This window comes from Ochotona princeps, chromosome 16 (assembly GCF_030435755.1).
Source record: "Ochotona princeps isolate mOchPri1 chromosome 16, mOchPri1.hap1, whole genome shotgun sequence".
Lineage (NCBI taxonomy): Eukaryota > Metazoa > Chordata > Mammalia > Lagomorpha > Ochotonidae > Ochotona > Ochotona princeps.
In genome coordinates this window covers 7,988,736-8,002,243 of record NC_080847.1, presented here as the reverse complement: position 1 = coordinate 8,002,243, position 13,508 = coordinate 7,988,736, and the positions used below count along the sequence as shown (strand labels likewise).

Here is a 13,508-nt window from a genome sequence, read left to right as displayed (position 1 = left end):
GAGTCTTCAGGGCTGGTGACAAATGGGGAACGAAGGGAAGCTGTAGAGTAAGTGCCTAAAGGAGCTTTCTGGATCGGACGCCAGTGCAGGTGCATTTTTCTCTAAATGGTTAAATCCACAAACCTGCCTATGTTCATAGATTTTAATGTTTCCTCTCCTTGCAGATTCTTGCTTAGAATATAGATAGAATGTGTCATCATTTGTTTTGAAAGTCTGATATCTATGATCTCTTTTACTCACCACGTTATGAATCACAAAAATGCTTCTGAGCAGTATATGACAATCATTTATTATTGAAAAATAATCTGATTTCTTCAACTGAAATGTGAAAAAATAAATGATGATGAATATTTGAGAAAATGAAAGCCAAATCTTTATATTCATATGTACCAAAATTTTTAAAAAATCAGGAAAAGCACACAGGGTAAAGCTACTTAACTAACTGTTCCCAGTCTCTTAGGAAACATTCTAAATAACCCTTCTTATTTTAAGAAGAAAATAAGCCATCTTGTCTCTTTTCCCTAATTTAAAAATGCCCATGGTTTTATTAGTTCTGTTTCTGGAGTTCTATTTTTGGAACTGTGATGAGAGCTATTTTACGTCTCTAAGAAATGATAGTGCAGAAAGAACAGAATCTGTGTACCCCACATAATTTAACATGGAAATCCGAGTGGCAGTTCTGGGAGAGATAAAGGGAAGCCATGTGCACAGACTGGCTCTCTTGAGTCCTAGCAGACTTTTCAGAATTTTGAAGAACACAGAAAGTAGAATTTTGTCTGGTAACACATGGGGAAGGTTTGATGCTATGTAATTTTATTCTAGGACAATGTAGACATGCGATGAAAAAATACGAATCTACTAGATTCTGTCAGTTTCTTGTAAGTCTGATGTGATAGCCTTGGGCAAACTATTTCATCAACCTTGAAAGTCATGTTTAACTTATTTTAAATGTATTCCCTTAGTGAAAACCATGCGAGTGGATCTCATGAGCAGTTTCTGAGGGCTTCATCACCCTGATGATTATTCTAGAATCCTTGTCAGCAGGAGCTGCTATGTCACAGTTAGCATTATCACAGAAGACTCAAGGAAGCACCTGAGAGTCCTTTAAGGTTGTTGCTTTGAAGAAAAGGGAGATTATATCATCACTAGATAGCTGATGAATTTTCCAGCTAAAGTAATTAAAAATTTCAGACAAATAGGGGCAGAGAAGACCCAACAATGTTTGGTTGTAATGTCCCTCCTTTTAGGACAGCTCTCAAAATAGGGGCCTTGGTGTGTTCATGGCCACAGAAGCCACTAAGGACGTGGAAGCTGCGCATGAACTACACAGGCTTTATTCAGTGATTGGAAAATGGAGAAACAGGAGCCTGGCTCTCAGTCACCTTCTCAGCCTCCTGGGCACGCGTAGACATCAGACAACAGAAATGAAAGGGAGTATGATACAGGGAGCTGAGGAGGTATTCGTAGTTACCCAGCATCAGGGAGTCACCACCGTTTTGTCCTTTCATTGTCTCTTCTGCTGGTTGCCATGGTGATTGTCAGCTGTCCTGATCCCAGTGAGTGTGTCATATAGCATGGGAATGAAATTACGATGCTGTTGAAGGTCTTCTGAAGGTCATACAGATTTTCCTCTAGTTGGTGGCCATAAGCAGTGGTTCCCAGTGTGCTGGCACTGCCTTCTTGTTTGCCCAGGTATCAGAATCCCCTTGATGTCCATGTTTCCTCGACAGAGGCTGGCCAGAGTGTGAATGACTGAATGAAAACAGGCAGTGTTCCACACCACACCATGCGTTTATACTGTCTCATGTCTGAAATTGCACAAGGGTCCACTGGGAATGCACGTGGATGCACACAATTTCTCATTGGATTTTGCCCTCTGGGTTCAGGAGCTCAGTGCAGGCTCAGCTTAGGGAGATTCCTGACTCCCTGTAAAGCACTGTTGGATGGGAAGCAGAAAAGAGAAACACGACAGAAGACTTAACTTTAAGTAGTTGCAGTGTCTTACATAAGTATGAGAATAAAAACAGAAAATTCTGGTCTCATATAATTTTAAAAGATTTGTTTATTTTATTGGGAAGTCAGATTATACATAGAGAAGAAGAGACAAAGATCTTCTGTCCCCTCGTTCACTCCCCAAGTGGCCACAACTGTTAGAATTGGTGAATCTAAAAACCATATAATAATATTCATGAATAAGTAAATTTCTTCAGGGCCAGTGTTGCACCCTAACACATTAAGCTACTGCTTGTTATGTCAGCATCCCGTATCAGAACAGGGATTCAAGTCCCGGCTGCTCTGTTTCCAGTCTAGTGCCCTGCTAATGTGCCTGTGAGAACAGCGGAGGGTAGCCCAGGTATTTGGGACCCTGTCATCAGTGTGGGGCTCAGGGAGGAGTATCAGGCTCCTGGCTTTGGCCTGTGCTAAGCTCAGCTGCTGCAGCCATTGCAGGAGTGAAAGAGTGGATAGAAGAGTCTCTGCTTGTCTCCACCAATAAATAAATAAATAAATACATGCATTCTCTCAGGAGGCCTAATCCTGTGTAATGGGATAAATCACGGCAGCTCTTGAGGAAGGACACATTGTCTGTTACTAAACTTTAGGCTAATCCCATGTAGAAGTCCTGCAGTGACCTCAGCTTCTTGTATGTACAATTACAGAGGAGAGAAGACAGCTGATAACGGGAACCTCGGAGAGAGGGAGACCTTAGTTACTTTCTTTTTTAGATTTATTTAGTTGAAGGAATTACCGATAGAGGGGACGAGAGAGAGGGGGTAACAGAGGCAGGGAGGGAGAGAGAGGTCTTCCATCCACAGGCCCACTTTCCACATAGCCACAGTGACTGGAACTGAGCTAATCTGAAGCCAGGGGCCAGGAGTTTCTTCCTATCTTCCACATGGATGCAGAGGTCCAAGGACTCATGCCGTGCTGCCTGCTTTCCCAGACCATAAGCAAGCAGCTAAATCAGAAGTGACACAGCCAGGACTTCAGTTGGCATCCATATGGGATGCTGGCACTTCAAGCAGCAGCTACACCACAACACTGACCCCAAGACCATAGTTCTCCAGTGATGGAGGGCTCATTGTATTATTCAAACAGTGCTCCTTCAGCATCGACTTGCACACAAATATGCCATGATGAATCTACAATAATATGCATATGAGAAAGTTTGGTTCTGAGTAACTCAAAAAGTTAAAAAGAACAAGTATAGCCAGAGGGTTTTGTGATTTTACTTTTACTCCTCACTAAGGAACCCCTGTAGAATGTCCTTTTTTTTCCCCCTTAAGGGATCATGAATGATTGAAAACTTGGTAATACAAAAAAATCAATCACAAAACATGAAAGCAAGACGTATAGACTAATCACTACTGTACAGTTAGTGACATAAAAATACAGCAAGTTCTTAACTTCTTCAAGTTCATGTCTAGGGATACTCCTTTGAATGGGTCACAGTGTACGAACATATGTGTAAGTACTGTTGCTTGTAGTCTTCCCATTAACTTCTAATAGACACGATAAGGCTGCCCAGGAAAGTTGTGTAATGAAAGAGAAGCACACCACAGGAGGGCATATGCATGATGTTGTAGACTTCGTCCATGTAGTTTGGCCCCCTGTAATCAGTTTGCATATTCTCTAAACTAAGTTCACTTCCTTAAGACAGCCTAGGTAATTGGAATGAGTATTTTCATTATTTTCCCAGAAGTCTGCTTGTAATATAGGCAATATATTATTGTAGGTTAGACATTGTCTGAGGGTCTAAGACATACCTACTTATGATAGTATATAAAAAAATAAGAACCAAAAAAATCCCAGCGTAAGATATTTCATATCCATCTTGGGTCAGCCACTGCTACCCCAAAAGAAATTTAAGATTCATTGTACTTAATTCCATAATGATGTAAATTTTTGCTGATGGTATGTTGGAGCTTTTAATTGACTGGGATACCTAAGAAGCCGTTGAACTTGACTGGACAACAAGATGCTGGACTCTATGTTTGGTATATGCTTGCAATGGGGGAATCTCAACTGAACTTGAACTGTGGTTATGCAACAAGGTGGAGGAATCCACCATGGTGGGAGGGTTTGGGGAGGGGTAGGGAGAACCCAAGCACCTATGAAACTGTGTCACATAATACAATGTAATTAATGAATTAAAATAATAAAGAATAATTAAAAAAAAGATTCATTGTACTAGAGGATAGATATTTTCCAATAGAGTTGTTGCCTACTAACATTCTTTCACAAACGTGAGCTCAAAGCTTGTGGGACAGTAAGCAAATATTTAAACAGACTCCAGTTCATTCTAGCATTGGAGTAAATTCTGACTAAGGATAACCTTGTTTTGTTTTTATATCCCCTCTTTGGGATCAATCCAGCTGGGAATGGGGCATTGTTTTTGTGGTTTAAAGCTTTAGCTCTGTTTAGTGTTTGCGCTTGCTAATGTGGTGGTGGGTCATTGCAAACCTTTCTCCTATTGGGGGATATGAGACAGGGAACTAAGCAAGCTGGTCAATAAGTAGGCATCAGAGACATAATTAAGGATCAGGGAGCACGTGGAGCACACTCATTATGATGAGACTGAGTTTCCAGTGAACGTAAACCATAGGGGGCCCCTGTTAAAAATGATTGACATCTTCCGTGGTATACTCCTGGAAGCAAATACAAGATTGACAGAATTGATGCTATGCAATGAAAAAAAAGTTCAAGCAGGCAATTAAAGCCACAGCTTTACCTTTTCTTGCTAGTAGTTGATGCTGAAGAATGGAATGTGAGCCAGCACAGTGGTGAAAACCATGCCCTAGAGAATATGAAGGCAGCTTTGCATGGACTCCGTTTCAGATGACGTGAGTAACCCAGAGGGTCTAGGGCAAGAGAGAGCATATCAGGAGGTATTCCTGTAGCCCTCAAAGCTTGTTTTTCACCCTTTTGAATGATCAATATTCAGTTTAAATGCTAGAACTCTGATGTCCTTGGGACTATGTGGTGTTTCAGTATTGTTTTGAGCAGAGTATCGGAGGTCTTCAAAAAGCTCATGGGGGAATACATATTATGTAACAAATAAGCGTAAATTTCAGAATGTGCACCAAAAATAAATCTAATCTTATTAGCATTTTCCCACAAACTTTTAAATTTTATTTGAGGGGCTGGTTTTGTAGGGAAATAGGTTATTCTGCCACTTGTAATACTGGCATCTCCTATGAGCACTGGCTGAAGACTTGGCTGCTTCTCTTTGGATCCAGTTCCCTCCAGAATTGTGAAGGACAGCAGGGGCTGACGGCCCAAGTCCTTGGACCCTGGCCCTCACCCAGCATTCTTGGGTGGAATTCCAGGCTTCTGGCTTCTGCCTGGGCTCCGTGATGGTAGAATCAGTTGGTGAATGAAGCAGATAGAAACTGTCTCTCTCTCTCTCTCATTCTTCCTCTGCATCTCAAATAAAAATAAGTCTTAAAAATTTATTGGAGAGAAAAAGGAAGCAGAGACAGATAAAGGAAACTCCCATGTACTGTTCCCTCCGTAGATATCCACAATGACCGGGTTGAAGCCAGGAGCCAAGCAGCCAATCCAGAAGTTCCTGTGAGTGCCAGGATCCAAACACTTGAGCCAACATTTACTGCTTCATGTGGGTTGCAAGGCTCAGATCAGCAGTAAAACAGAGAACTAAACTCAGGTGCTGCATGGATGGGGAGCATGTCCTAACCAGCGTCGTAAGCACCAGGTTACCAACTCCCCAGCCTATGAACATTTTAAACTACCCTCTTAACATGACAAGTGGGGGGAAATCATAAGAAATGCTTAACTCACTGTTTGAATGTAAGATATGAGCAAACTTTAAAGATCAAATGGAAAATTTGTACTCATTTCTCCTCCACAGTGAGGGATGGAGCTTTATTGTGCCTTATTCTTATCACTGATGACTTTGGATGAGTTACCTTCAGCTGATGACATACACATTCATGGAGACAATATAAACCAGAGTTGACACAAGTGTTTCTGCTATTTTCTGCTTGGAAGAGCATTTGGTAGACATCTATTCTGGAAATATCTGTCAGAAGTCACAAAAGTGCTTTTCAATAAATCACATCCAAGATTCCATAATGAAAATATCTTGAAATCAATTCTCTTCATTCCCATATCAGTTTTGACATTTCAATAGCTGCTTCCTGGCCACAAACAATGCATAAAGTATGTGTCTATATTTTCTAGGCTCTTGCCCTCTTATGTTAAAGAGACGGTTATGATACAGGTTCTCGTCTTCATGTTGTTTCCATTAGAATGAAGGGCCACATTTTGTCATGCATTGTCCCTGTCAAAATGCAGGTTTAGACTCTTCCTTGATACTTCAAAACTTGGGCACCAACAGATGATTCAACAATATTATGGAGAACACTGATAGGTGCTATCTGTGGGTTGCACATCCGGGAATGCCCAGGCCTTATCCTTGCAGTGTGTGCCACACTGTGTGGGGCTTGCACATGCCCACATGTTTATTCATAGAAGCAGTGAATATATTGTTACAGGGAAAAAAAGAATTTTGCATGGGTAACTGAGGTTAAAGACCTTAAACTAGCAGGACTATTCTGGGTTGTCTGAGTGGTCTCAGTCTAATCACAGGGGCCTTTAAAAACAGTGCTTTAAAGCACGAAAGAAAGGTAGCCTCCCAAGTCTGGTGGGGAGCTATAAGTGAAGCCTGGGAAGAAATGTGAACAGGAACAAATGCGACCCTCAGGCCGGTAATACAAGGAAGTGACGTAGTCGACAATTTGAGTGAACACGGAGACAGATTTATCCCTGGAGCTTGCAGGAAGCAGTGCTACCAAACGGAAGAATTGATTTTGGCTTTGAGAGTGTCTCAGTGAAAGATCAGCTGAGCTACACTGTCCCCCGAATAGGCTCACAAAACTGTGAGATAAGATACTGTGGTTTCCCACTATGGCATTGGTGATGATTTCTCTTAGGAAGATAATATGAGGGTGCTACGTGAAGTTCATGAAAAAATGCGATGGAAAGCTATTGCTTTAGGTTGGAAAAATTGAAACCCATGAAGTGTGTGTTTCCGTGAACTTCCCAAAGGTCCCCTCCTGGGCATGAGTTTCAAAATGTTTTGCATGGATGTAAACTTTTTTGGATTTTCTCATTTTCCAAGGACTTATGTCATGCACTTGGCTACCTCCATTTGGTGGTAGAATGTTTATTTTCTGAAAGGCTTTCTCAGGCTTCCAAATTCCACTCTGTCCTAAGTGGGGCTTCTCCCTCAATAACCCCCTTTACCTCAGATACATGAAGGAAACAATATGGAAATAATAGTCTTACCCACTTCCCTATAGCCCTTGAACTTTTTTACCGTAATTAGCTATGTAAAGAATGTCAAAAATATAATAATAATAATAAAAGAAATTAAAAAAAAGAGGCTGAATGCCAGAAGTGCAGTGGAATTGACGGTTTAGGAGAGGTGGTGGGTAGACGCCCCAGTTCCCTTGTCCTGTCCGCGATGGAACCTCGAGGCATGTGTTTTTCAAGTTTGCCCAGTGTTTTCTGCCAGAGCTCAGCTGCACTGGCCTGATAACTACCATGGCCTTGGCTTCCTTTCTGTCTGCCTCTCATCACCTTGAACTCTTGTTATTGCTTGGAATCAATTTCCAAACAACCCCCTTGCAGTTAACTTAGAGTCTCGGGGTTTATTTCCAGAGTGGCCTGATCTTACCTATTTTGGAGGAATAAATCAACTGCTAGCTATAAGAATATATATAGTGACAACATTTTTTTTTCAAGAAGGCATGACCTACCTTCAGTGTCAAAAGCATTTTAAATCATCTGAATTGAGATAAACATTTTTGAATAAAACAAGTTAGGATTGGATTGCCCCAACGGTGTGGACAAGAAAGCCGGGATTTTAGAGATGTTACAAATCTTTCTCAAGAGTTCTCTTGAATCTAAAACCCATGCTCTCCTTGGTGCACCAAGGGCTGCTTTGCAGCTGCCCTCTCAGTGTGTAGGCTTGAGTGCAGTGCAGTCCACAGGAACCATATTAAGAGATAGCACATGAGTCTACACTGAGAACACAATGGGTTCCAGAGTGTTGGTAGCCTGCTTGGGTCCCACATGGGAAGGTCTGTTTTCCCTGCTGCTTCGATTACCCACCTGCAAAGCTCCTCTCACAGCACTCCTGCGTGTTTGCTGAATATATGGATGAAATCTGTAATCTCCTCCATGGATTACAGTTCCTTTGCTTAGGAACCCTAGTCAAATTTCTTCTACCGTCTCATTTTCATTAATCAGCCTCATATCTCCGTAGGCACTCGTTGGGAACTTGTTGAACGGCTGCTTTGCCAGGCAAGTTCTATTTTCTGAGCTGCCTAGGGCTGCCCTAAGGTATCTCTGCTAAGCTGGAGCACCGGCAGAGGAGAGAGAAGAGAAGGGGGGTGGCTTAGCATGGGACTCAGCTCTTTTGCATGGGAGAACTTCCTTCACTGATGAATTCCTAGAGGCAATTTTACACCCATTTAAGGAACCTAACTAAACATTTTTATGCATTATTTTACTCCTGTATGTCATCTCTCATAAGGAGCAGTCATGGATGGATGGCAGAATTGGGGACGATCAAGAAATGAAATTACTGACTCAAGATTGTACATAGAAATAGTGATTACTCTATAGTCATGTGAACCTGTCTCATTTCCCTTGGTTAGGGCTCTTAGTAAACACCAAAATGTTCCAGAGAGGAGAGTGTATATATTATTTTTTAATATGGAGCCAATTATATAACCTACACAGGGTGTTTTTATAAGGAAATCATAAAGATACTTAGTTATAGCCTTCGAATAAATCGTTTTCTTTCCTGTGGACCTGCCCCTCCCCTCCCCCTTGAGTTAGACAGTCCACATTATTAAAAAAGATAGGAGTAAGGTGCTGTATTTCAGGATGAGGAAAACAGAGATTTTAAGCAAGAAAAGCAGGACATTAGCTTAAATGAGACCATTTTTATAAAATATTAAGCAGCGTCTGGCAGTAGTAAATATTCCATGCATGGGAGCCCTCCTTATTTGTTATTTTTGTAGTGACATGCTAATAGTTTCGGTTGCCGAGGGAGCCACAGCCCGTGTTAAGCAGCCTTACACAGCATGACCTCTAGGTCCCGAGGCACCCACTGGCATATTGTACAGAAATCCTCTGTCTTGAGAGCTCAGCTCGGCACTTATTAGCTTTGTAGCTCTGGGAAACTTAAATTTGACAGATGTATCCATCAGCTCTAGCTACCATAACAAAATAGCATAAACTGGGTAACTTCCTCAACAAAAATGCATTTGCTCAGAGTCCTGGGAGCCGGAAGTCCCCGGGGAAGCGCCGGCATGTTTGGGTTCTGGGCAGGAATGGCAGACTTCCATGCTGCTCCTGCTTTGTAGAGATAAGTGGGAGTTGAAAGAGACCTTTATGAGAATCAGAGAGACCAGGGCATGCTTCCGTGACCTGATGAGACTCTGATGACTTCCCAGTGGCCTGATTGTCCAGTGTCATCACATGGGGGGTTGTAGCCTCAGCAGACAGATCTTGGTGGGGGACCAACATTCAGACTAGAAGGATGGATTTCAGTTTCCATTCTGTCAATGCAGATTGAGACCTTAGAACAAGACATTCTCTTTCTCTTGGTTTTTGTGTCAGTTGTTAAGGCCACACACGAGTGTGGGCACACAGTAGTTCCTCTGGACTGGGAAATGGACACACACTGCATCCCATTGCTCCTCCCTGGCCAGTCAGTGCCTACAGAGATCAGTCGCTCGCTGCTCTGCCGTGGCAGGACAGGCGCACCAAGGCTGGAGGGAGAAACCAGCAGGAATGTTCTTTTCCACTCTGAATTTCTGCCCTATGTGTATAATGAGCTGAGGTCAGAGGCTTTGTAAAATCCCAACAGTTCTAAATCTCTCTTCTGGTGTGTGTTTCATGTTAATACTGAATTGTTTTTTTCAAAGAATTTATGTTTTACATGATATGTGGAATTCCAGGAGCAAGAAACTTATTAAATCTAATTAAAACTCTGAAAAAATACTCTTAGGACCTGATTTGATGATGTGGCTATTTATTGGAAATTATAAAAGATATATTCTAATGTTTCTCACAACTCTTTTATGAATTTTCATTAGATATTCTCCAGTATTTATTAAAAGGGTTCAATACTTTCTAATTGCAGAAAATAAAAAGCTATAATTATATGGAGAGCACTCAGGAAAGTAGGATAGGTTAAGGCAGTTGTCAGATTATCTTAAAGTACTGTGCAAGCTTTGCCTTATTCAGAAAATAATAAAATTTTAAAAATTGATCTTATTACTTACTGATAACTCATGCACAAAAGGACCGTAAGAACAGAGAGAAATGTACGCCCAACATTAAAATCGAATAAAGCTCTCCCACAACATCTTTCACTGCTGGGTTAGCAAGGTAAATTTTGCTTTCTGAGTGGCCAATCCAGTCAGAAATATTAGTCATTGGTCTTTCTTAATCATCATCTTGGTAGTATGAACTCAAGACCCACATTTGCAACTGTTGCACTAAAATATTGAGCATAATCTTGAGTAAAAAAACAAACAGGCAGAGAAAGAAGGGAATTGGTTGCCTACTTAATAAAGGTTTTTGTTTTGCTTTGCTCCTCACATAGCCCAGCGTCATGTTGGCAGCTTCACAGAGGAGAGCAAGCGCTCCTTTGCAGTTCCACTCTGTACCCTTTTCAACTGATAAAATCTCCAGTAAGCATCTGTCTAGCCATAGCTTGAGGGGAGAAAAGTAAAAAGCTAAGTAAGACACACATAATGCAGCAGAACTCAATGGAATGATTTATTTTAACATGTTACTGAAGAAAGAAAAGAAAAATTCTTCAGTACACAGAATCTATCTCCCAAATCTTTGGGGAAGATACAAAATTGCTTTGTTCACATAATTTGGGTAATGAAGTTATGTCATAACTGGTGGAACCTTTTGTAGAAATAGTGCCTGGCGTCTGAGTCATGCAAATCACAAGACAATTTGCAGATATCCATGTTGTTTGCATATTGAGAACAGAGTGTCTCCAGCAGTGTGTTCGGTAGGACTTCAATATGTGCACAAAAGTGCTGTGACATCAAGTTTTATTAAGTGACTAATAGGCCTCGCTTTGTATCTGGTTAATCCTAACAAAGGCTCCCACCCCCAACCCCTTTTTTCCACACCTGTGTTTTCCAGCACAGTTTTGCAGCAGATGCTGGGATGTGGGGGATGGGGAATGGCTGCTTTGCTGCCTGGCCCACCTGGAGGGCGCCTTACAGAAAGAAAAGAAGGCAGAGTCCTGCTTTAAGAAATCATACAACAAGCTAGGAGTTGCAAGGCTGTGTTTGCAACAATGCTAAAAATACCAGTCTAAATTAAATTCTTTTGGAGATCAACAATAAATCACTCCCTTATAAGAAAATCTCACAAGAAGATGGGATAAGAGGAGGACAAAGAAAAATCTAGGAGGGTTCAGTTATCTAACCCTTAAGGATGGGATGGATTTTCTACAATTCAGGGAAATACCCTAGGTTCCTTTCTGCATAAACTTAGTTACTTCAGCACCAAACATGAATTGTCCCACAGTGGTAGAGATTGGGAGTCTGAAACAAGGGCCACTAAACTGCAGTCCCTGAACTGTGCTGCCTCTGCAGGCGGTGAAAAACCTCCCAGAGTCACGGAAATGAACAGTGAGTCCAGGGAGCACGCGTCAGAGGGCCAGTCACTGAAACACAGGGAAGGAGGTCTCCTCTAGGAAAGCAAGACTATTGCAAGGTGGTCTGGAAAGGGTCAGGCTCAAACCAGACTCCCTTCATGGGGCTGTTGGAGGGAGTTGGAGAGGCTCCTGCAGATTAGGTAGGCGGGAGCTGGCAGGCAGGAACACTGGCAGGCGGAGTGCTGATGGGAGGGCTTGGAATCAGCCAGGTCGACATGGCGTCACCATGTTTCCTGAGAATGCAGTTTGTTGGGCAGTCTGATAGCAACAAGTTGAGAAGAGGCGGCACTGCTTTTCTGTCTGGAGATTGCCTGCAGTGCGGGGCTCCCGCTGCTCTTTCTGTCTGTCGCAATTGTGTCCCTGTAACTGATGTCTTTGTCATTTCTCACTTTGGTGCTCAGACACGAACATCTGATACTTCATTTGATTCACACGACGACCTTTCTCCTGTTGCATTCACAAGTCCTCAAAGGATACAGACCTCCTCATACCAGGCTTAAACCGCTGGCTTACAATGTTCTGATACACAAGTTTCATAAAATTGTTTTTCCTGCAGGAAGTCAATAATACATTTTTCTTAGAAAACTGTTGTGGGGCCCTGCGGCATGGCCTAGCGGCTAAAGTCCTCGCCTTGAAAGCCCCGGGATCCCATATGGGCGCTGGTTCTAATCCCGGCAGCTCCACTTCCCATCCAGCTCCCTGCTTGTGGCCTGGGAAAGCAGTCGAGGATGGCCCAATGCATTGGGACCCTGCACCCGCGTGGGAGACCCGGAAGAGGTTCCAGGTTCCCGGCATCGGATCAGCGCGCATTGGCCCGTTGCGGCTCACTTGGGGAGTGAATCATCGGATGGAAGATCTTCCTCTCTGTCTCTCCTCCTCTGTGTATATCTGGCTGTAATAAAATGAATAAATCTTTAAAAAAAAAAAAGAAAACTGTTGTGGCATATATCTCAGACCTCTGAGTTAAAATTATTGTAGTATGATTCCCTCCATAGGATGCCTGCCTATGTAAGCTGTTCCTTAGGGGTTCTGTTCTGGTAGGATTGTTCACAAGTTCTTGCTTTTGGTAAAATAACTCAAGGTATATCTTGGTTTTTAGGTAAACAGCTGTTTTTGTTTTTGATGTTGCCATTTCTCCCCTATTAAAAGCAAATTATCTCCAAGTCATCTAAGATACATAATGATTAATGACAATCTAGAAATTGAGGATTAGACCAGCTTAAAATTGTCATTTGAACATAATCAGGGTTCATAAATATCAGTAGATTAATGAAAGAAAAATTCCATGTAGAATTTCAGGTGGCAGACAATAGGAGAAGGCATGCATTTCATGTAGCAAGTAAGTATTACAGTGCAGTGGGCATCAGGATGCCCTCACCCATAGCCTGCCTTGAAACAACCCTCAAGAGTCTTAGAGGCAATCAGAGAAAAAGATTCCCCGATAAACCCAAAGAAAGGGCAGCGTCAAAGGCTTGTTGCTGTCATTATAGAGTTCATCAAGAGCAAAGCTTAGGTCCAAGTCCTGTGTAAACTGACAAAAGAGGCAAAAATCAATGCAAATGACTTGGAAGTCGAAAGTCAGAATCTCTGGCTAAGAGATGGAAGGAACTTCCCTCAAAGATGAGGATGTCCTAAGACGAAAATGAGTGGTTTATCTTAAGCCACTCACTGCTGACAGGTGGAACTGTCTGCCATGCTAATCACTTATTAGCGACGCTGTGGCTTCATGCTTGGGGAAATTAGAGCTTTAAGCTCAGCCTGGCAAGTTTTGGTCATATATCTC

The 13,508-nt window shown here is 42.2% G+C and overlaps 1 long non-coding RNA gene across 2 annotated transcripts; it reads left to right on the top strand.

Annotated features, from left to right (window-relative positions):
* The first annotated feature begins 1,112 nt into the window (after positions 1 to 1,112).
* LOC131482242 (uncharacterized) lies at positions 1,113 to 5,723 on the top strand. 2 transcript variants are annotated; one of them, XR_009246831.1, is made up of 3 exons: positions 1,113 to 1,556; positions 4,746 to 4,841; positions 5,516 to 5,723. It is a non-coding gene; the product is annotated as an uncharacterized LOC131482242 (long non-coding RNA). The 2 variants fall into 2 exon arrangements; XR_009246830.1 differs by having other exon boundaries at positions 4,743 to 4,841.
* The last annotated feature ends 7,785 nt before the right edge of the window (positions 5,724 to 13,508 follow it).